Source organism: Triticum dicoccoides, chromosome 4A, assembly GCF_002162155.2.
Source record: "Triticum dicoccoides isolate Atlit2015 ecotype Zavitan chromosome 4A, WEW_v2.0, whole genome shotgun sequence".
Classification (NCBI taxonomy): Eukaryota; Viridiplantae; Streptophyta; class Magnoliopsida; order Poales; family Poaceae; genus Triticum; species Triticum dicoccoides.
The window spans coordinates 723,128,751-723,154,390 of record NC_041386.1 but is presented as its reverse complement, the minus strand read 5'-3'; the positions used below and the strand labels follow the sequence as shown (position 1 = coordinate 723,154,390).

General features: G+C 44.2%; 1 pseudogene; it reads right to left on the bottom strand.

Annotated features, from left to right (window-relative positions):
* The window catches only part of LOC119284265, a 35,927-nt pseudogene extending 10,971 nt beyond the window's left edge, over positions 1-24,956 (bottom strand).
* Between the last annotated feature and the right edge of the window lie 684 nt (positions 24,957-25,640).

The window sequence follows — 25,640 nt, the reverse complement described above, 5'->3', positions numbered from 1 at the left end:
GTGTAAGATCTCTTACAATACCCTAACGTATGAACTCAACTTCCACAAGCATGGTGGTATTCTCCGGCTTTATTGATGACGCGGTCAAGAAAGAATCTAGCCAGTTCCTCTTGAATTGCTCGCATGCGATCTTGTGGTAGGAGTTCATTCCGCATCTCCCACATCTAATTCGAATAAGGGGTCAATACATATATATGTATGAAACTCAACAGAAATGATGGTAATAAAATAAACTTGTGAATATTTTTGCTTACGCACTTCATATTGTCTTTTAGAGTAGCCCCGCCTATTCTTGGCCGTCATGTTGTAGATGAACTCGCAGATGTAGTATCCACAGTAATTATTTTCGGGTTCCTGCCACAAGCACTTTATGAGAAATAGAGGTCAATCAAACTGATAATGAAGCATTATAAATGGCATTGATGAAAGTAGCTAGAATCAACGGGAGATGCGTGGAACTAGCTAGCTAGTAGTACTTACTTTCGGGAATTTCCATCCCAGATCCAGCGGCAGTCCCAAAACTTGTGCAGGTTTCCATGTACCAATCATGGAATCTTCGCATCATCGTTGTTAGAGTAGTTCCATCTTTGACGAGAGGCTTCCCGTACTCGTATTTGAATTCGTCCACCTCCATTATATCAAAATGTACATCGTCGTAATATCCAGGATTGGTACCGGGCAAGACCCCCGGATGATTAGCGACGATATCGCTAGACACCTTGAGCGGGGGGCACGATTGGTTCGCTTGTTCGACGAGCTGGGAATTTTTTCCAAGTTCTTTGTTCTTGTAACCTTTTGTCACTGCAAGTACTTCCCGACCGCTTCGCTTCCTCATATGTCTTTTCAGTAATACGCTCATAGTTGGTTTGCGGCGGAGACGATGGTGGTCGCTGCAGGGCATCCAAAGTGCGCTTCGCTTTCACCGGATCTATCTTCTCCTCCGGAGGTGGATGTCTCTTAGCTCTTTGCGTTGCGAAGTAGTCCCTCACTTGGGCTTGACAGATCTCCTCGTTTTGCTTCTTGGTCATCTCGTATGGTAACTTCTCTGGAGTCTTGAGAGATGGACCGAATCTGTATTGCCTCCCGCCTGTACTGCTAGACGCCGGAGCAGGCCGAGCAGCTGCAGCTTTCTTCTTTAGTTGCTTACGAGGCGGAGGATAAGGACTGCGACGCGCCGGAGCAGCCGGAGCGGTGGCGGGTCTCTTCCGCCCTTGCTGACGAGGCGGAGAAGGAGGAGGCTGGCTGGTCGGGTGCGCCAGCGCATGCGGAGAAGGAGGAGGAGTGCTCTAATCACTCGCCGGAGGAGCAGGCAGGGGAGGAGGCGGAGTGCCGCCACGCGCCGGAGAAGGAGGCGGAGTTCCTTGATCACTCATCAGAGGAGTAGGCGAAGGAGGAGGCGGAGTGCCATGACTCACCAGAGGAGGAGGAGGCGACGGAGGCGTCCAGTTCGGAAGGTTGATGAGCTCCTTCCGCCATAGGCATGGAGTCTTCAAAGCAGAACCCAGCCGAGGCTCCCCTTCATCGGTAGGGTGGTCAAACATGAGCTCCTCAAATCCCTCCGTTATTTCTGCCACCGTCACCCTAGCATATCCTTCTAGAATTGGACGGCAGTGAAAAGTTGCGCCGGGTTCAGGAAGTCGAACAGAGCCGATAGCCGCCTTGACTTTGTACTTCTGCCATTGCGTCATAAGGTGGCAATGTTGAGACTCCGTGATAGCATCCATGGGGTAGCTAGCAGGAGCCGTGAAGACAGGCTCTAGCTGAAGCAACTCGGTGGAAGACACGCTGCTTCTCCGCTGAGATGGCGGGATAGCTTTGGGGGTAGCTTCGGCAGGTCACTTGCTTCGAACTACATCTCATTCCTCTAGCTTCTGTACCCTTGCGTGCAGCTCCTGCAGTTCACTTTGCTCTACCTTCCTCCTCCTCTCTTGGCATTTGTAACCGCCTGCGTCCGGAAACCCAGCCTTCCACGGAATGGAGCCTGACGTGCCTCGTGTCCATCCAGGGTGCTCAGGATTCCCAAGGGCCATTGTGAGCTCGTCCTTCTCTCTGTCTAGAACGAACTTCCCTTCCTGCGTTGCGTTAATATAGTGCTAAAGCTTCGTGAGGGGTATTCGCAGTTGCTCCCTCGTCCAAACGCACTTCCCTGTTACAGGGTCCAAGGTTCCGCCAACCCCGAAGAACCAAGTCCAATAACGGTCTGGCCAATTCAATGTCTCTGGTTCGACCCCTTTATCAAGCATGTCGTTCTCAGCCTTGGCCCACAACGGTCGGGCTTTGAGGTAGCCACCTGACCCCGTGCGGTGGTGATGCTCCTTCTTCGCAGAATTTATCTTTTTTATCGCTGACATCTTCTTACTCCTCTCCGATGTCTTGTTGGCCACAAATGTGTCCCATTGACCTCTGAGCTTCTCGTACCGGCCGATGAATTTTGGTGTCTTTTCTTTGTCGACAAACTTTGCTTTCAGGTCATTCTTCCACTTCCTGAATAGATCTACCATCTTCTTGAGAGCAAAGGACTTGATCAATGGCTCTATAACTGGATTCTCTGGATCCTCCTCTTCCGGTAGGGTGAAATTTACCTTCAGCGCTTTCTAAAGATCCTGTTTATTTCTATCTTCGACAAAAGAAACTTGAAGCTCTTCATCCTTAGGCTGATTCCATAGCTCTACGTTGATCGGGATCATGTCCCTAACAAGAACCCCGCACTGAGCAGTAAATGCCTCCTTGGTCCGGAGGGGTTCAATCGGTTGGCCATCATGCGCGATTGCTGTGATTGTGAACCTTTCATCTGATCGCAACTTTTTCTTTGGGCCTCGTCTCTTTACCGAAGTTGTTCTTGATCCGGAGGGCTAGAAATAAGAAGAAAGACGAGAGTTAATATGTGTAGATACCAAAACAATAAATGCATTAATTAGCTAGTTAGCACATGCTTAATTAATATATATACCTGGACGGACTCTGTTTGGTCACCGGAGCCGTCATCGCGGCCTCCTTCTTGCACCGGCATTCGGTCACTGGTCACGGTCTCCTCCATTGTTCGATAACTGTAGCCGGCTTCTTCACCCTCTCCTTCCAGACCATCGGTTTCGTTGAGATGCGACATGACATCAACTCCGGCTACGATTATGTCCCCAACACCCGTTCTGCTTCCTCGTCTTGGCCGTGCTCCATAGTTTCTGCAAATATTACAACATGGCAATTATTATACAAACATGATAGATGGATATATTAGTGGAAAACGTACACCTAGCTATAGCTATTCACAACAAGGAATTATATTAATTAATGGCCTCGACGCTTCTCTAGGGTTTGGGGTGGCCTCGGCAACGCTTAAAGGGTTCGGGGTGGTCTTGTTGACAACGCTCTTTTAACTAGCTTGGTAAAGGAGGGGGTATATCGACAACGACGACATACATACATGAAAAAAATGTTATCGGGGAGGGGGTATATCGACCCCCCTCATGTCGAAGTTATCGGGGGGGGGGGGGTATCGACCCCCCCCCTCATGTTGAATATATGTTGAATTCCCGAGAGAGTTAGGAACCGGAAGGGGACTCCTCCTCCCTCATGTCTGATGAGTTTTTACTCCCTCTCTCCCATGAAACATTCATCGAACAAACTTAATACGAGTTTTAACAGAAAAAATTCATCAAACAAAATTACAACAGAAAAAATTGACCAAGTTTTCATATATAATCATCATCTACTACGAAAAAAATTGACATATTCTTTGCATATTCGACAATAATATCACCCAAAAAATTCTCTGAAGTTAACATTAAAAATTCTAACTTTTGCATATTCCTAGAACCCTCGACCCTCGACCCTTGAACCCTCGACCATAGAACCCTCGAACCCTTGACCCTAGAACCCTAGAACCCTCGAACTCTCGACCCCTCGAACCCTCGACGACACTCGAACCCTCGACCCCCTCCCCTCTCCTCATGTCGAAGTTATAGGGGAGGGGGTATATCGACCCCCCCTCTCATGTCGAAGTTACCAGGAAGGGTGTATATCGACAACGACATACCCGATAAAAAATAAGAAGAGGAAGAAGAAGAAAAAAGAGGAGAAGAAGAAAGGAATAGAGGAGAAGATCAAAGAAAAAAAAGAAGAAGAAAAAGAGGGGAAGAAGAAAGGAATAGAGGAGAAGAAGAAAAATCCTTTCTCCTCTTCTCCTCATTTTTTTCTTCTTTTTTCGTCTTCTTATTTATTTCTCCACTTCTTCCTCTCCTCTTCTCCTTCTTCTTCTCCTTCTTTCTCTTCTTATTTTCCTAAAATGCACTAACAGTACAACTAATAACCTAAAATGCACCAACTCAACTAACCTTAAATGTAACTTTTGCAACACAATTTTTGGTCCCGGTTCGTGCCAAAAACCGGTACCAATGCCACCCTTTAATCCCGGTTGGTGCCACCCACCAGGACCAAAGGTCTCTTTTCAGCAACCCAAAGAGCGGGAAGCAGAGACCTTGGGTCCCGGTTGGTGGCACCAACCGGGACTAAAGGGTGGCATTGGTCCCGGTTGTTGGCACCAACCGGGACTAAAGGCCTTGTGCTGCCCGCGTTGCGGCATGAAAGTTTAGTCCCACCTCGCTAGTTGAGGGAGCTCGAGAGTGGTTTATAAGCCCCAGTCCCGCTGCCTTCTCGAGCTCCTCTCAAATGCAGTCTTACGGGACTAAACACACTGTATGTGCCTGTGGGCCTACTGGGCCTACTGCGGGCCTGAATCCTGGCCCATTATTAGGTTTCTAGTCGTATTCAGGTCATGGTGGCCCTTTAGGTGGCACTTTTTTATTTTTATTTTTTATTTTTTGCTTAGTTTTTTATTCTGTTTCTACTTACAGCAAAATACTGACTAGTTTTTCAGTGATTCCTTTTGCTTTTATGTAATAAAAAATTTAAACTTTCTGTTAGTGCCATTTGTTTTCTAATTTGAATAGTTTAAATTTGAATTTTTGGAAATTTGTGTGAGTCACTAGTTTTTGAATAGCTTTACTATAAAAGTAGATTTTTGAGTGATTCTTTTTTCATGCTATTAAATATTACTGTGTTTTATCATTATATTCAAAAACATATTTTGTTATTTTAGTTTCTAACAGAAAATTCTTTATGATAATTCTTTCTGCTATTAAAGTTTCTAACAAAAAATTTCTTTATGAAAATTCTTTTTTCTTTTAATGTTTTGAACAGAAAATACTTTGATAATTTTAGTTGCATAAATTTTATATAATTTTGGTTTCAATAATACTATAATTTTTATAAAAGTTTATTTTGTTTCTACTTACTGTTGCTATTTTTGTTTATTTTATTATAGTTTATTTATTTCACTTTATTAAAGTTTATTTTGTTTGTACTTATTTATTGAAGTTTTTTCCTGTTTCTACTTACTTATTTTATTTTGTATCTACTTATTGATTTTATTTTATTTTATTTTTCTTTTTTTATTTATTTTATGAAAATTCCTTTTGCTTTTAATGTTTTACACACAAAAGCCCTCTCCCCTGGCCGGTTTATTAGCCCCGGTTCGTGGCTTGAACCGGTACTAAAGACCACCCTTTGGTCCCGGCTCAAGCCACCAACCGGGAACAATGGTGGTGGGCCAAGAGCGAGGCCCTTTGGTCCCGATTCGTCCCACCAACCGGGATCAAAGGGGCCGGACGAACCGGGACCAATGGCCCCACGAGGCCCGGCAGGTCCCCCTGGCCTCATGAACCGGGACCAATGGGCCCATGGGTCCCGGTTCGTGACTGAACCGGGACTAATGGGCTAACCTGGCCCGAACGAAAGCCATGTTTTCTACTAGTGATGCTACCTGCGCTGGCTATAAACCCCCCACTCCTCAAGAAGATCAAGAGGCTGGTCAGAGACTTCCTATGGCATGGCAACAAGGATGCGCACACCGGCTCTTGCATTGTCTCATGGCTAAAGGTTTGTCGGCCCTTGGAGCTTGGTGGGTCGCCATTCGCGATCTTCAACCACTACTAGGGAAAAGCCTAGCAGCAGCGCGGGTTTTAGGCCTATCAGTAGTGCAGGCTGGAGCGCTACTGATAAGGCGCTACAGCTAAACCTTAGCAATAGCGTGCCTAGACCCACGCTACTGCTAAATTGACTTAGTAGTAGCGCTTCTACGGAAGAGCGCTACTGGTAATTAGGAGTAGAGCTTCTCCTTGCCCGCGCTACTACTATTATTTAGTATTTTATTTCTTTTTTATTTCATGTTGTATTTATATACCTTTACACAAGTTTTCATACAACAGGAATTTGGAGATTGTTTTTACATCATAATGAGTTATTACATCACGGGGTGAAAGAACCGTGGACTAGTTTCAAGTGGATGTCCATCCACTTGAAACTAATCTGCGGTTCTTTCACCCAATGATATAATAATATCATCATCATCATCATCATATCATTAACAACTTATCATCATAATACATCATTGTCATATAACACCTCCTCAAGATCAACTTAGCAAATTGGTCACTAGTCGTAATCACAAGTACTCCTCATTATCAACTCTAACAGATTACCACATAATAAACATATTGTACCTCATAGGACCTACTACATTCGATTAAGACCTACTACATTTTCTAAGGTAAAATAGCAAAAAACAAGATAGCCCCTGACTCCCCATTATGGAGAATGGAGATTAGCCTATCTCCAATTCTTGCCTTTCGCTGAATGTTACTTCCAAGAACCTCCTTGCGAATGTCCATACATTTTTTCCATTCTTTGATGAACATGTATTCACCGGTTTTAGAAATCCGATATGCACATGTGAGCTCCCTAGATTTACCTGGCAGTATGTTCAGAACTGTAAGGCGACCATTCACATACATCAGATGAGGCACACAATCCATCGGGAGTTTCTGTTGAAAAACATAGTAATAACTTCGTAGTTAGCAATGATGTACTAGTTTTAGAAGTATGCAAAAGATGCACGGATGTCGTAATAGTAAAAAATCATGATGGGTCCTTAGGTGTATTTTCTTTGTTTCAAAATTTTCATGGTCTTCAAAACCCATCCTCTTCAAGACATAGCGTCTTGCATGGCATGGGATAAGCTAGTTGAATTGTAAAAGATGAAAATTAGACGTTGAAATAGTTGAAGTCATGCTTAATTACGAAAAAAACACTTGTCATTGTTGCGTACCGTTTCAACATCGAAGGTCTCCTCGAGCTTAATGCTGAAGCGCTGATCTTCATCCAGCTCAACGAACCTGTCGCACATACCTCGATCGTCGTGGCACCAGCTGCACTCCCCCGGTAGACTGTCGTCGTCCGAGTACGACATTTCCTATGTTCATAATTCAAAGATTAAACTTGTACATATTCTAGCACAAGTCATGCCAGAATTCACGGAAAAATCCGGCATGACCTTTGCTAAAAAAGGACATATTGAGTGCCTGAAATTTGCCAGAACGGAAGTTAATCAACACTTCGGCAAAGCATAGGCCACTCGGAGGTGTAAACTAAACATTAACAACCACTTGGGCAACCACATATCCTATTTGAGCAACACAAGGTATACATGGATATTTGGCTGGTCTCACCTCGATGTCGGAGGGGGTCGGTGACGGGACGACGACGGGATGATGGAGGGCTCCTTGATTTCTGCAAAAGCAAAAACCGTATAAGTTATCACTAATACATCCCGAATAATTGCTTAAACTAAAAAATAACAACAAATATGACATGTTCAACTAGTTTTATTAATTCAACTAGTTCTTACTAAATATAAACTTACTATAAATAGAAAAAAACTATTTCTTTCTAAAAATAAAGTAGTTCAACTAGTTATATTAATTATCTTACTAAAAATACATTAGTTCTATTAATTCAACTAGTTCAACTAGTTTATTAATTTACTTACTAAACTAGTTCAACTACAACCAAAGTAGTTCAACTACAACTACAACTACAACTACAACTAAAGTAGTTCAACTACAACTACAACTACAACTACAACTACAACTAAAGTAGTTCAACTACAACTACAACTAAACTAGTTCAACTACAACTAAACTATTTCAACTACAACTACAACTACAACTACAACTACAACTACTATTAAAGGAGGCGGCGGTGCTGGGTGGGCTCGGGTGGCGGCGGTGAGGTCGAGGGCGGTGGGATGAGGGCTGTCGGCGGAGGAGGGAGGAGGGGCGGCCGCGGGCGGAGGGAGGAGGGCGGTGGCGGAGGAGGGAGGGGCGGCCGCAGGCGGAGGGAGGATGTGTGAGGAGGAGGGAGGGGCGGCCGCAGGCGGAGGGAGGATGTTCTAGGAGGAGGGAGGAGGGACGGAAGGAGGGGAGTACCTCGTCGGCGGACGGACGAAGGCGGCGGCGGCGGCGACGTACGACGACGGTTATCGGCGCGCGGGCGAGAGTGAGAGTGTGAGTGAGAGGGAGGGCCGGTCGTGCGCGTGGGGATAAGGTAGGGATAGTTGTAGTGCATTTGCCAAAACGCGCTACAACCAATCTGAATAGCAGTAGCGCTTTCCATATAAAGCGCCACTACTAAGTGTAAGTATACAAAAAAACATCAATGCAAAAATACATTGGCCATCAATGATCTTTTTGTGTACAATCTGAATTGTCAATATGAGTCCTCTCCGGTAGGAACCAGAGAAGACTCATATTGCGGCCACAAATTCTACACATAGAGTTCAGTGAAGACCAACTGGTTATGATAGTTTCAGAAGTAACATATTTAAGGTGGTAAACACTCTGTTCGCGGAGCGAGGTGGGACTAAACTTGTGGGCTGATCTTAGCAGTAGAGATTTTCTTAGAAGCGCGCTGCTGCTAACTTCTATAGCAGTAGCACGGTTCTGTATAGGGCGCTACTGCTATAACTAGCTGGGTTGCGAGGTCATGGAAATTAGAGCAGTAGCGCGGTTTGGTGTGGACGTGCTACTGCTATTTTCCTTTCATCAGCGCGTTTTGCTATCACGCGCTGCTGCTAAGTAGCAGTAGCGTCGTATTTTGAGGAGCGCTGCTGGTAAGATTCTGTGTATAGGCTTTTCCCTAGTAGTGAACGCACGGAGTCGCGCTGCGCACACGCTGGTTGTGGCTCCTGGCCACCGACCCCGAGCGTGTCTGGAAACACCTTCACCTCCCCTCCGACCGGGAAGCTTCTGAGCTTTTCCGAGCCTCTACCACGTGGACACTTAGAGATGGCAACAAATGCAAATTCTGGTGCAACCATTGGCTACGATTGCAGTCCATCTCCGAAATTGCGCCAAACCTGTTAGCACTCATCCCTCGACAACGCGGAGCAAGAGACTTCTTCCCGAGGCCCTCACGAACCGTTGTTGGATTGCGGACATCTATGGCACTCTTAGCCCCGTGGCAACCCTCGAGTATGTGCAACTCTGGAGGCGTCTACAGGAGATCACTCTCTCTAACAAGCCGGACCGACTGTCTTGGAAGTGGACCGCCCATGGTACCTACACCGCAAGTTTCGCCTAGCGTGCTCAGTTCATCGGAGCTACTTCCTCACCCCACTGGCGCATCATTTGGAAGTCTTGGGCTCCTACCAACACCAACGTCGAATCTTCTTATGGCTGGCCTCCCTTGACCGTTGGTGGATTCCCGAGAGTCAAGCATGACACAACTTACCTCACGACCCCATCTGCAAGCTATGTGATCAAGAGCACGAAACCCTACACCACATGCTTAGGGGATGCATCTTCTCTCGCACTATCTGCCACGAGATCCTGGCATGGAGCCGCATGACCGTGCAACCCTCGGATGGCACGCTTGACTTCTTCGAGTGGTGGACGACCGCCACAAATGCCACGCCGACCTGCCTGCGCAAAGGTCTTTGCACTCTGACCATCCTCATGGCTTGGGCCATTTGGAAGCACCGGAACGTGGTGCTCTTCGACATCATCACCCCCTCTTCCACCAGACTCGCCGACGATATCAAGCAAGAAGTTGTGCTATGTGCTAGAACCGGCGCCAAAGGGCTAGACAAAGTTATCCATGTAACCTGAACCTCCCCTTCTAAAGGCTGAGCAACATTCTCTGCTCACCTTAGCGCCTTCGAGGCCACCATCCATGTGTACGGCACCGAAGGACACTACCCTGATAACTTCTCTCTCTAACCTATCAGTGGAATGATACACTACCTTAGTGTATTCAGAAAAAAGTTTATTAGTACACGAAGAAAGAAGGAAAAAACATGTCCCACCGTGGTTGAGCCACATTCGCTCGCTACGCTCGCCATGCGGCATCTCCAGCGTGGGCCAAAATTACCACTATGGAAGCCATCCAAGTGGCTGAAGGAAATATGCCCTAGAGGCAATAATAAAGTTATTATTTATTTCCTTATTTCATGATAAATGTTTATTATTCATGCTAGAATTGTATTAACTGGAAACATAATATATGTGTGAATATATAGACAAACATAATGTCACTAGTATGCCTCTACTTGACTAGCTCGTTAATCAAAGATGGTTATGTTTCCTAACCATAGACATGTGTTGTCATTTGATTAACGGGATCACATCATTAGGAGAATGATGTGATTGACATGACCCATTCCGTTAGCCTAGCACTTGATCGTTTAGTATGTTGCTATTGCTTTCTTCATGACTTATACATGTTCCTGTAACTATGAGATTATGCAACTCCCGTTTACCGGAGGAACACTTTGGGTGCTACCAAACGTCACAACGTAACTGGGTGATTATAAAGGAGTACTACAGGTGTCTCCGAAGGTACATGTTGGGTTGGCATATTTCGAGATTAGGTTTTGTCACTCCGATTGTGGGAGAGGTATCTCTGGGCCCTCTCGGTAATACACATCACTTAAGCCTTGCAAGCATTGTAACTAATGAGTTAGTTACGGAATGATGTATTACGGAACGAGTAAAGAGACTTGCCGGTAACGAGATTGAACTAGGTATAGGATACCGACGATCGAATCTTGGGCAAGTAACATACCGATGACAAAGGGAACAACGTATGTTGTTATGCGGTTTGACCGGTAAAGATCTTCGTAGAATATGTAGGAGCCAATATGAACATCCGGGTTCCACTATTGTTTATTGACCGGAAACAGTTCTAGGTCATGTCTACATAGTTCTCGAACCCGTAGGGTCCGCACGCTTAACGTTACGATGACAGTTATATTATGAGTTTATGAGTTTTGATGTACCGACGGAGTTCAGAGTCCCGGATGAGAACGGGGACATGACGAGGAGTCTCAAAATGGTCGATACATAAAGATCGATATATTGGACGACTATATTCGGACTTCGGAAAGGTTCCGAGTGATTCGGGTATTTTTCGGAGTACCGGAGAGTTACGGGAATTCGCCGGGAGAAGTATTGGGCCTTATTGGGCCATACGGGAAGGAGAGAGGGGCTGCCTAGGGCAGGCCGCGCGCCCCCCAAGGCCTAGTCCGAATTGGACTAGGGGGAGGGGCCGCACCCCCTCCTTCCTTCCCTTTTCTCTTCCCTTTCCTTCTCTCCTACTCCTACTACATGGAAGGTCTCCTAGTTGGACTAGGAAAGGAGGGAATCCTACTCCCGGTGGGAGTAGGACTCCTCCCTGGCGCGCCCTCCCTTGGCTGGCCACCCCCTCCCCCTTGCTCCTTTATATACGGGGGCAAGGGGGCACCCCATGACACACAAGTTGATCTACGGATCGTTCCTTAGCCGTGTGCGGTGCCCCCCTCCACCATATTCCACCTCGGTCATATTGTCGCGGAGTTTAGGCGAAGCCCTGCGCCGGTAGAGCATCATCATCGTCATCACGCCGTCGTGCTGACGGAACTCATCCCCGACACTTTACTGGATCGGAGTCTGGGGATCGTCATCGAGCTGAACGTGTGCTGAACTCGGAGGTGCCGTACGTTTGGTACTTGGATCGGTCGGATCGTGAAGACGTACGACTACATCAACCGCGTTGTCATAATGCTTCCTCTTACGGTCTACGAGGGTACGTGGACAACACTCTCCCCTCTCGTTGCTATGCCATCATCATGATCTTGTGTGTGCGTAGGATTTTTTTTTAAATTACTACGTTACCCAACAGTGGCATCCGAGCCAGGTTTATGCGTAGATGTCATATGCACGAGTAGAACACAAGTGAGTTGTGGGCGATACAAGTCATACTGCTTACCAGCATGTCATACTTTGGCTCAGCGGTATTGTGAGATGAAGCGGCCCGGACCGACATTACGCGTATGCTTACGCGAGACTAGTTTCACCGTTACGAGCACTCGTGCTTAAAGGTGACTGGCGGGTGTCTGTCTCTCTCACTTTAGCTGAATTGAGTGTGGCTATGCCCGGTCCTTGCGAAGGTTAAAACAGCACCAACTTGACAAACTATCGTTGTGGTTTTGATGCGTAGGTAAGAACGGTTCTTGCTAAGCCCGTAGCAGCCACGTAAAATTTGCAACAACAAAGTAGAAGACATCTAACTTGTTTTTGCAGGGCATGTTGTGATGTGATATGGTCAAGACGTGATGCTATATTTTATTGTATGAGATGATCATGTTTTGTAACCGAAGTTATCGGCAACTGGCAGGAGCCATATGGTTGTCGCTTTATTTTATGAAATGCAAACGCCCTGTAATTGCTTTACTTTATCACTAAGCGGTAGCGATAGTCGTAGAAGCAATAGATGGCGTAAACGACAACGATGCTACGATGGAGATCAAGGTGTCGCGCTGGTGACGATGGTGATCACGACGGTACTTCGGAGATGGAGATCACAAGCACAAGATGATGATGGCCATATCATATCACTTATATTGATTGCATGTGATGTTTATCCTTTATGCATCTTATCTTGCTTTGATTGACGGTAGCATTTTAAGATGATCTCTCACTAAAAATTATCAAGAAGTGTTCTCCCTGAGTATGCACCGTTGCCAAAGTTCGTCGTGCCCAGACACCACGTGATGATCGGGTGTGATAAGCTCTACGTCCATCTACAACGGGTGCAAGCCAGTTTTGCACACGCAGAATACTCAGGTTAAACTTGACGAGCCTAGCATATGCAGATATGGCCTCGGAACACGGAGACCAAAAGGTCGAGCGTGAATCATATAGTAGATATGATCAACATAGTGATGTTCACCATTGAAAACTACTCCATCTCACGTGATGATCGGTTATGGTTTAGTTGATTTGGATCATGTGATCACTTAGATGACTAGAGAGATGTCTGTCTAAGTGGGAGTTCTTAAGTAATATGATTAATTGAACTTAAATTTATCATGAACTTAGTCCTGGTAGTATTTTGCAAATTATGTTGTAGATCAATATCTCGCGTTGTTGCTTTCATATGTTTATTTTGATATGTTCCTAGAGAAAATTGTGTTGAAAAATGTTAGTAGCAATGATGCGGATTGGATCAGTGATCTGAGGTTTATCCTCATTGCTGCGCAGAAGAATTATGTCCTTGATGCACTGCTAGGTGACAAACCTATTGCAGGAGCAGATGCAGACGTTATGAACGTTTGGCTAGCTCAATATGATGACTACTTGATAGTTTAGTGCACCATGCTTAACGGCTTAGAATCGGGACTTCAAAGATGTTTTGAACGTCATGGACCATATGAGATGTTCCAAGAGTTGAAGTTAATATTTCCAGCAAATACCTGAGTTGAGAGATATGAAGTCTCCAACAAGTTCTATAGCTAAAAGATGGAGGAGAATCGCTCAACTAGTGAGCATGTGCTCAGATTGTCTGGGTACTTCAATCGCTTGAATCAAGTGGGAGTTAATCTTCCAGATAAGATAGTGATTGACAGAATTCTCTAGTCACCATCACTAAGTTACTAGAACTTCGTGATGAACTATAGTATGCAAGGGATGACGAAAACAATTCCCGAGCTCTTCGTAATGTTGAAATCGACGAAGGTAGAAATCAAGAAAGAGCATCAAGTGTTGATGATTGACAAGACCACTAGTTTCAAGAAAAGGGCAAAGGAAAAGAAAGGGAAACTTCAAGTAGAATGGCAAACAAGTTGTCACTCCCGCGAAGAAGCCCAAAGCTGGACCAAAGCCTGAAACTGAGTGATTATACTGCAAAGGAAATGGTCACTAGAAGCGGAAATGCCCTGAATATTTGGTGGATAAGAAGGATGGCGAAGTGAACAAGGGTATATTTGATATACAGGTTATTGATGTGTGCCTTACTAAGTGTTTATAGTAGCCCCTGAGTATTTGATACTTGTTCAGTTGCTAAGATTAGTAACTCGAAATAGGAGTTATATAAACAGAGACTAGTTGAAAGGGAAGTGACGATGAGTGTTGGAAGTGGTTCCAAGATTGATATGATCATCATCGTACACTCCCTATACTTTCGGGATTAGTGTTAAACCTAAATAAATGTTATTTGGCGTTTGCGTTGAGCATGAATATGATTTGATCATGTTTATTGTGATACGGTTATTCATTTGAAGTTAAAGAATAATTGTTATTCTATTTACATGAATAAGACCTTCGACGGTTATACACCCAATGAAAATAGTTTGTTGGATCTCGATCGTAGTGATACACATATTCATAATATTGATGCCAAAAGATGCAAAGTTAATAATGATAGTGCAACTTATTTGTGGCACTGCCGTTTGGGTCATATCGGTGTAAAGCGCATGAAGAAACTCCATAAAGATGGATTTTCGGAATCACTTGGTTATGAATCATTTGATGCTTGCAAACCGTGCCTTTTGGGCAAGATGACTAAAACTCCGTTCTCCGGAACAATGGAACGAGCTACTGACTTATTGGAAACAATACATACCGATGTATGCGATCCAATGAGTATTGATGCTCGTGGCAAGTATCGTTATTTTCTGACCTTCACAGATGATTTGAGCAGATATGCGTATATCTACTTGATGAAACATAAGTCTGAAATAGTTGAAAAGTTCAAAGAATTTCAGAGTGAAGTGGAGAATCATCGTAACAAGAAAATAAAGTTTCTACGATCTGATCGTGGAGGAAAATATTTGAGTTACGAGTTTGGCCTTCATATAAAACAATGTGGAATAGTTTCACAGCTCATGCCACCTGGAACACCACAACGTTATGGTGTGTCCGAATGTCGTAACCACACTTTACTGGATACGGTGTGATCTATGATGTATCTTACCGATTTACCACTATTGTTTTGGGGTCATGCATTAGAGACAACTGCATTCACGTTTAATAGGGCACCATCTAAATCCGTTGAGACGACACCGTATGAACTATGGTTTAGCAGTAAACCTAAGTTGTCGATTCTTAAAGTTTGGAGTTACAATGCTTATATGAAAAAGGTTTTCAACCTGATAAGCTCGAACCCAAATCGGAGAAGTGTGTCTTCATAGAATACCCAAAGGAAACTGTTGGGTACACCTTCTATCACAGATCCGAAGGCAAAACATTCATTGCTAAGAATGGATCCTTTCTAGAGGAGTTTCTCTCGAAAGAAGTGAGTGGGAGGAAAGTAGAACTTGATGAGGTAATTGTACCTTCTCCCTTATTGGAAAGTAGTTCATCAAAGAAATCAGTTCCAGTGATTCCTACACCAATTAGTGAGGAAATTAATGATGATGATCATGAAAATTCAGATCAAGTTGCTACCAAACCTCGTAGGTCTTCCAGAGTAAGATCCGCACCAAAGTGGTACGGTAATCGTGTTCTGGAAGTCATGTTACTAGACCATGATGAACCTACAAACTATGAGGAAGCGATGATGAGCCCAGATTCCGCGAAATGGCTTGAGGCCATGAAATCTGAGATGGGATCCATGTATGAGAACAAAGTGTGGACTTTGGTGGAGTTGCCCGATGATCGGCAAGCCATATTGTATAAATGGATCTTCAAGAGGAAGACAGATGCTGATAGTAGTGTTACTATCTACAAAGCTAGACTTGTCGAAAAAGGTTTTTGACAAAGTTCAAGGTGTTGAATACAATGAGATTTTCTCACTCGTATCGATGCTTAAAAGTCTGTCCGAATCATGTTAGCAACTGCCACATTTTATGAAATTTGGCAAATGGATGTCAAAACTACATTCCTTAATGGATTTATTAAAGAAGAGTTGTATATGATATAACCAGAAGGTTTTGTCAATCCTAAAGGTGCTAACAAAATGTGCAAGCTCCAGCGATCCATCTATGGACTGGTGCAAGCATCTCAGAGTTGGAATATACGCTTTGATAAGTTGATCAAAGCATATAGTTTTATACAGACTTGCGGTGAAGCCTGTATTTACAAGAAAGTGAGTGGGAGCACTACAACATTTCTGATAAGTATATGTGAATGACATATTGTTGATCAGAAATAATGTAGAATTATTCTGCAAAGCATAAAGGAGTGTTTAAAAGGAGTTTTTTTTTCAAAGAAAGACCTCGGCAAAGCTACTTACATATTGAGCATCAAGATCTATTGAGATACATCAAGATGCTTGGTAATATTTTCAATAAGTACATACCTTGACAAGATATTGAAGTAGTTCAAAATGGAGCAGTCAAAGAAAGAGTTCTTGCCTGTGTTGCAAAGGTATGAAATTGAGTAAGACTCAAATCCCGACCACAGCAGAAAATAGAAAGAGAATGAAAGTCACCTCCTATGCATCAGTCATAGGTTCTATAAAAGTATGCTATGGACCAGGCCTATTGTATACTTTGCCCTGTTTTGGCAAGGGAGTACAATAGTGATCTAGGAGTAGATCACTGGACATTGGTCAAAATTATCCTTAGTGGAATAAGGATATGTTTCTCGATTATGGAGGTGACAAAAAGGTTCATCGTAAAGGGTTACGTTGATACAAGTTTTGGCACTGATCCAGATGACTCTAAGTCTTAATCTAGATACATATTGAAAGTGGGAGCAATCAGGTAGAGTATCTCCGTGCAGAGCATTGTAGACAAAGAATATTTGCAAAATACATACGGCTCTGAATGTGACAGACCCATTGACTAAGCTTCTCTCACGAGCAAAACATGGTCACACCTTAGTACTCTTTGGGTGTTAATCACATAAGCGATGTGAACTAGATTATTGACTCTAGTAAACCATTTGGGTGTTGGTCACATGACGATGTAAACTATGGGTGTTAATCATATACAGATATGAATATTGGTGTTAAATCACATGGCGATGTGAACTAGATTATTGACTCTAGTGCAAGTGGGAGACTGAAGGAAATATGCCCTGGAGGCAATAATAAAGTTATTATTTATTTCCTTATTTCATGATAAATGTTTATTATTCATGCTAGAATTGTATTAACCGAAAACATAATACATGTGTGAATATATAGACAAACATAACGTCACTAGTATGCCTCTACTTGACTAGCTCATTAATCAAAGATGGTTATGTTTCCTAACCATAGACATGTGTTGTCATTTGATTAACGGGATCACATCATTAGGAGAATGATGTGATTGACATGACCCATTCCGTTAGCCTAGCACTTGATCATTTAGTATGTTGCTATTGCTTTCTTCATGACTTATACATGTTCCTGTAACTATGAGATTATGCAACTCCCGTTTACCGGAGGAACACTTTGGGTGCTACCAAACGTCACAACATAACTGGGTGATTATAAAGGAGTACTACAGGTGTCTCCGAAGGTACATATTGGGTTGGCATATTTCGAGATTAGGTTTTGTCACTCCGATTATCGGAGAGGTATCTCTGGGCCCTCTCGGTAATACACATCACTTAAGCCTTGCAAGCATTGTAACTAATGAGTTAGTTACGGAATGATGTATTACGGAACGAGTAAAGAGACTTGCCGGTAATGAGATTGAACGAGGTATCTCTGGGCAAGTAACATACCGATGACAAAGGAACAACGTATGTTGTTATGCGGTTTGACCGATAAAGATCTTCGTAGAATATGTTGGAGTCAATATGAAAATCCAGGTTCCACTATTGGTTATTGACCGGAAACAGTTCTAGGTCATGTCTACATAGTTCTCGAACCCGTAGGGTCCGCACGCTTAACGTTACGATGACAGTTATATTATGAGTTTATGAGTTTTGATGTACCGACGGAGTTCGGAGTCCCGGATGAGAACGGGGACATGACGAGGAGTCTCGAAATGGTCGATACATAAAGATCGATATATTGGACGACTATATTCGGACTTCGGAAAGGTTCCGAGTGATTCGGGTATTTTTCGGAGTACCGGAGAGTTACGGGAATTCGCCGGGAGAAGTATTGGGCCTTATTGGGCCATACGGGAAAGAGAGAGGGGCTGCCTAGGGCAGGCCGCGCGCCCCCCCAAGGCCTAGTCCGAATTGGACTAGGGGGAGGGGCCGCACCCCCTCCTTCCTTCCCTTTTCTCTTCCCTTTCCTTCTCTCCTACTCCTACTACATGGAAGGTCTCCTAGTTGGACTAGGAAAGGAGGGAATCCTACTCCCGGTGGGAGTAGGACTCCTCCCTGGCGCGCCCTCCCTTGGCCGGCCGCCCCCTCCCCCTTGCTCCTTTATATACGGGGGCAAGGGGCACCCCATGACACACAAGTTGATCTACAGATCGTTCCTTAGCCATGTGCGGTGCCCCCCTCCACCATATTCCACCTCGGTCATATCGTCGCGGAGTTTAGGCGAAGCCCTGCGCCGGTAGAGCATCATCATCGTCATCACGCGTCGTGCTGACGGAACTCATCCCCGACACTTTACTGGATCGGAGTCCGGGGATCGTCATCGAGCTGAACGTGTGCTGAACTCGGAGGTGCCGTACGTTTGGTACTTGGATCGGTCGGATCGTGAAGACGTACGACTACATCAACCGCGTTGTCATAATGCTTCCGCTTACGGTCTACGAGGGTACGTGGACAACACTCTCCCCTCTTATTGCTATGCCATCACTATGATCTTGCGTGTGCGTAGAAATTTTTTTGAAATTACTACGTTACCCAACAATAGCACCCCTTGATTAGGTGCTTTCTTCTCTCCATCTTCGCCACTGCTATATCTTATTATCTTGCAATCGACTGAAGTGGGTCGCCCCAGGAAGCGGTTTTAGGAAGCTTGTAGTTAAAGAATGGTTTCGTGGAACCATCTGCTCGATTTCAGCCGGTTTGGGGAAGGATGCATGTGAGATTTTCTTCTTCTTTTATATGCCTTTCTCTTTTTGTTTTTCATCAGATTTTTTTGTTCCCTTTTCTTATTGGTTTTTCTTCTTTTATAATTTTTCAAATACATGCCAACCATTTATTGAATAGACATTGAACATTTTTGTATACATGTTGAATTAGATACACATTTCTATATTTTTAAAAAATTCTATAAAACATTTTCTATATCTGAATAAGTATAGAAGTTTTTTAAATCTGTTAAATGTTAGAAATTTTTTAAACACATGTTGAACAATTTTCAAAAATGTTATGAACATTTTTCTTAAATTGTGAAACTTTATTTTTTTTCATTTCATAATCATTTTATTAAATGTCATGAGATATATTTTTAAACACACGAACATCTTTTAAATGTTATGGATATTCTTTGAAGGTACAACCTTTTTTTATGAATTACATGAACAATTTTTTTACATTTTCATGCACATTTTCATACACCTTTATCACAAGATTTCTATGGAGTTGTTGTTGCTCCGCCGGAAAAAAAATATCAGCAAACCAAAAGCGTAGAAAGGAAACCACATGAAAGACAAAATCAGACCTGCTGCAGCATCAGCAAAAAGAAACCTACTTTCACAACAAGCATTGTGCAGCTCACTGAAATATTAGTTCAGTTCAGTTCTCGGTTCAGGCACAGGCAGCAATGTTCAGTTCAGTACTCAAGTATGAACAAACATTGTTCGAAACCAGGTCGCCCACAATTTCCATCGCATAAAAAGGAAATCAAAGTCTGGCAGAGTTACTGGATTACTCTAGATTACATGAATTCTTGCGAGTGCACGATGTAATCTTCTTCCTGAAGATTTCTAGGGGTTTAGAGAGCCTACAAAAGACTTTAAATCGAGAAACTGAATGGAACTAGAAATGCAAGATATATTTCTCACGTTGTCATACCTCAGTCGTAAAACCAAATTTAGCAAACCAAAAGTATAGAAAGGGAAACCACATGAAGGATAAAACCAAACCCGCTGCAACATAAAAAATCTCACATTCAGAACTAACATTGTGCAGCTCACTGAAAGAACAGTTCTAGTGCTCAGGTTGAGGAGCACGAAGCACAATCGACAAACAAGATGACTGAAATATGAACAAACAACGTTAAACCCGGACGTTGGCGGTTTCTGTTGCATAAAAAGGAAATATAAAGCTGCAGATTTAGCAGGGAAATGTGAAAACAAGCTTGAAGAATAACTAGAAACCCCACCTAAATACACTTGGCCTTGAGCATAACCAATGGCAGAAACACATTGAACGCCAATTAATCACAGTAAGGAATTCACTACATGCGCATTACCGCAATTAGCAACATCACGATGAATGAAACAACATCACCAAACATAGTAACCACATGAGGAAATAATTCAAGACCATCATGCTGAAATTTAGAATCTGTTGAGACCAACATAATGCATTACTACAAGTTACGAAATTCGACGATCGACAACTACCAAACATGGATAGATTCTCAGACATCCTTGCAATAATAGGATCTGCTTCAACATAAAATATAGGAGCCACGCATCATGATCATCATAATCACCTACACAGAGAGAGCATGCTGGGGACAACCCACATAGGTTGCACCTTGCCGTCACAGCCCATGAAAATAAAGACATCTCCCTGCAGCGGCTTGCCGAGCTCAAGTGCAATCCAACGTTCAGACTCATGGTTATAGCAGTATATGCAGTTGCTCCGCCCTCCCCATATCTCTGGGTTCATGCAAGACAATGCCTGGCTTCTCTTGTCCGTGTTGATGAATATCGCCCAATGCTCTAGCTTCTCCACCTTGAACCATAATGCAGGCTCAAAAGATAGGTCAAGGCGAAAGACTTCGAAGGTTACCCCTGATACTAGAATAGATCCCCGAAAGCCGACTAAGAGAAGCATATCGCCACAAGCCACCAACCATGCATTGGACAGATTCCGTTTATTGATCATGCTTGACTCGATGACTGGTAGTTCTTGGATGCTTACCTGGGGTGACAAGTGCACTTTGAAGATTCTGCGATCAGAATCCATGCCAAAGACCCGTCCTTTGAAGACCACGACTTGCTTGATATGTCCATGACAAGTAGAGCTTCTCACCCATGAGTCACTACCAACACGCCAAAACAGATTATGTGGTCCAGCCTCAATAATGAGATGTGAGTTGGGTGATGTGAGAGGAGCAGTAAGGGCACCATAGTTGGGCTCAGCACATTCAACAAGTGGTAGTTGTGGAGGTGAGACAGCTAACACCTCTAGACACATCAACAATGATACAAGATTTTTTGTTGTACAAAATGAGATGGCCAAAGGAAGCCCCCATGAAGGAAAACCATTCTAGACGTAGAGGAATCTCAGAGCAAAGGTTGGCACCTTGGTTGACTTTGGCTATATCTATGACAAGATATGGACGATTGGGTACCAGGTTGTTGCTAAAGGAGCTAGCATTAGGATGGGAAGAAGAGACATCAGGTTGGAGAAGGAGAGGTGGGAATGTTGCTATGGAGCCGGCAAAAGCAGTACCCCAAGAGCGGCAGGTGGCAGCAAATGCAAGAAGGTCCGGGGCAGAGCCCAGACCCATCCGAGCGACGATAGAGTGCAGCAGGCCTTCTGGGAGGTCTGCCCAACCTTGGGTCCCAGACATGGCTTAGAGCCTTAGACAGAAAGACAACAGCCCTTGCTCCAGCAAGTAATTCTAGCTTCTCTGCAGCACATTAGAAAAATAAGAAGATACACAGATTAGAAGAATGAATTTGGTGACAAAAAGAAGGAACTAACGGGATATGAAGTGATAGCATAACCGTGCCTCTCGCGAAGTAAAACTATGCCTCACGTGGAAGGGAAAAATATTTAAAAAGCGTGTTTTTCCATTTTCGAGAGGCCCGACCGTTCCTCTCGCGAAAGCAAAATCGTGCCTCTCACGAAAGGAAAAAATAGAAAACACTCTTTTTTCCCGAGAGGCTCGGCCGTGCCTCTCCCAAAGCACAACCATGCCTCGCGCAGGAATCAAAACCGTGCCTCTTGCGGAAGGAAAAAGAATAGAACACTACAAGAAATATGTCAACTTGTGACCACCACTATTGGTCACTGATAGGTCACAAATTTCCATTTACGACCTTTTTGTGACCAAAAACAGAAGGTCAAAAGCTGGCCGTCGTAAACTGACTATAGCAACCTTTCTTCTGGAATGGTCAAAGACGTTTACGACCAAAATATTCCTACTGTGGCGTTTTGGTCACCAGCAACCTCCCCAGGCCACGTAGGCATCCAGCGTGGCGATCTGACGTGGCACAAGATTCAGCCCGGTCCAATTGGGAATTTTACATGGGCCGGGCCCATTAATTCAGCCTATTAGTGTTTTTTTTCTCATATTAATTTTGGCTATGTAGATGGGCCAAGCCAAACAATTAAGCCTTCTCATTTTTGGGCCGTGGCCTTTTCCGCTAGAAAGTTTTAGTTTTTTTGTAATATAAAAAGGTCCACTAGTTAAATGGGTCCCAGATGTCAGGTTCAGGTACGTGGGTCCCAGCTAGCAAGTTCATATTCTTCATATTTCAATTGAACAGTAAATAAATAACCAGTATTTAAATTGGCACAAACAAAACACACACATAATACTCCAAATATTATCAGCCAGATTCAGTACAGAGCTCCTATTGTACAAATAACATATACTTTACAAGCTTTACACATAATGAGCTCTAACATATACAAGCTCTACAAGCTCTACACGTGATACGGTGCCCTGGTGTTAACCCTGTAGCTCTACAAGTGTCTTCAATCTTCTTCAACATGGAGCTCCTTCGGTAGCGAGCACAAACTGGGCACCTGCATCATCACAGGAAGGCAATTTTAGATCATAAAAAGGAATGTTCCAAGCACAGTTTAGAGAAAAGAACCAAGTAAATTTGCCCTTAATCATACAAACAAAGTTTAGAGAAAACCAAACATGAACAAGTACTTATTATGCAGTTTTTAAAGTTTTTAATACATTTATTTTCTATTAGCAAAACTGAATATGCTACTTCCTAATTCATGGCTGCATAGTCCAGCTTGCTACACCAGTTTGTTCTCATGCAAAAATTAGAAAAAATGTATCATTGGTAATTATGCAACTCTGTTTGGAGTCATTTCTCCAAACAGTTACTGTTGTTATAGTTACTGTCATATCCTAGTTAATAGTACTTTACAGTAGATAAACATTTCTTGATGCTAAAAAAGATAAAGGCTTGTACCATGACATGTCCAGCAAGCCTAATTAATAGTGTCAAACTGTAGCAGGACGTAAAGGAACAGTACAGTAGTAACTTAAGCACACACACACACACACACACACACACACACACACACACGCACACGATCAATTCAAACCCAAACAAATCAAATCACGCTCTTCATCTAGACCGCTACAGATCCATGTATTAATGCTTAGCATCAAGCATTAGGCCATGAAGCATCTGTCTGATTTGTTCAACAAGACGACTACATACCTGACTCCAGGTCGATGCGGTGGATGGGGATGTACTTGAACATCTGGTCCAGGGACAAGCCTGCAAATCCAAATCGAACAAACAAATTCATTAGGAGGGGATCGGAGAAACAAGGAAGAAATGAAGTAAACATACATACATGTCTATATATAAGCAGCAGAAGCAAGTAATATAAATACATCCTCTTTCTTCCTCTACAACACTAGCTAGAGCAACATCAATCATTGTACACAAGGAGCAGCAGCAACAAGCCGATAAAGAAAGCTCAAGATTTGTGTCTTTTGCAAGTTTTAGCACACTAGTACATGTGTTAAAATGGAAGCGCCGCTGCTGGGTTCCAACAGCCAACAAACTATAGGGTTACCGTCAAGTTAGCATTACAGAAAGCTTAAAGGAAAGTGGAAAAGACATGGCAGCCTATAGTTATGCGGAGAACATCGACAAGTAGCCAACAGGATGAGCATTGTGCAGTTTAATAACACAGTGTATTAATCTGAATACACGTGAACAAAACTAGCAGTGTTATTTATACACTGCTAAATGAGCATTCAGGATGTTTATTATACACGTGAACAAGACTAGGCCAAAACATAGTAAAAAACTGCTAAATGGACACTAGCAGCATGTCAATTCTATTCCTAGCAAAAAAAATCAAAGCTAGGCTAGTGCAAATTGCAGTAGTATGTCATACAGTCAACCTGAGTATGAATGATGGATCTGATGTAGACAGTTAACCTGGCGAAACTAAACAACTAGCACGATTTCAGAACGGATCACATCATGTATTGGACAGATGATTATTCATGAGAACAATCAAACGTGAGTACATTTGAGTTGGCTCTTTTGGCCCCTCTGGCTTTGCTGGTGGGGAACTATTCACAGGGGCCTGTGGTAGTTTTGGCTTTTCTACCCGAACAGCTATGCCTACAGCAATTGCATCATGTTTTGCTAGAACACGCTGCAAATCATCATTCAATGAGAGGCCCTGGCTTAGCAGCTCTTCATCGCTGTGACAATTTAATGCATGGAAATAGTTTGGACAACCATATCATAATACATACTCACACGAACACAACAGACTGAAAAGAAGTGTGGAATGGTGGGACCTGTGGGATCTTGACGCACTTACCCTGGCCGTCCAACTGCCAGCCATGGTAGAGGCACTCCAGCTTGCCATCGACGTAGCCTCTCCTCCATCCTCACCTGCACACGACAAAGAAAAGCGGGAGTAAGCACCGCGGCTTCAACCAAATGGTCCACAGATCGCGGCAGGTTGGTGCGACAGGAGTTGCCGTACCTTGTAGGAGGTCTCGATGCGGAGCATGACGTAGAAGCCGAGGCCGCCGCCGACGATGGTGCCGGCCATGATCCGCACGTACGCCCACCGTCACGATCCGGGCGGCGCCATTGCTCATACGCCAACGCCGTCTACGCCCTTAGAGGTGGATGGGGCGCCCGGCTCGACGGAGATGGGGTGTCCAGAGCAGAGGAAGGGGAAGGGGAGGGGATCAGGAGGACGGCGACTTGGGAGGCGGCGGAAGCGGTGGAAGTGTACTGCGTAGTAACAGCTGACGGAGGGGATTGGTAGAGCGGACAAAGAGGAACTGCTTGATCTGGATGGGGACAAGGTGCAGCGTGCAGAGGAGCTGCTCGATGCAGAGGATCTCACGGGAGGAGGGGCTATGCGCCACCCTGATCCCGGATCCGGCGGCCTCTAGCCTCGCCATCGCCATAGCTGGTGGCTGCTCTGGCTGGCGCCATGGGTGGTGGCTGGCTCAGAGATCGGGGAGAGGGAGAGAGGGAGATGACGATGGAGGTGGCGGCGGCAGCGGAGCGAGGACGGCATGGCGGATTGGTGGTGGAGGCCGTGGTGCTGGGGATGGTGAGGCAGCGGGGCGGGAAGGTCGGGGAGTGGAGGAGGAGAGGGGAGGCGACGGGGTTCGCCATGGGAGGGAGCAGGGAGGGGAGGCGTGCGCGGACGGAGAAGAGAGCGAGGGGAGAAAGAATGGAGGTGGGGGGTGGATGGAAAATGACCACGAGGACTAGGGTT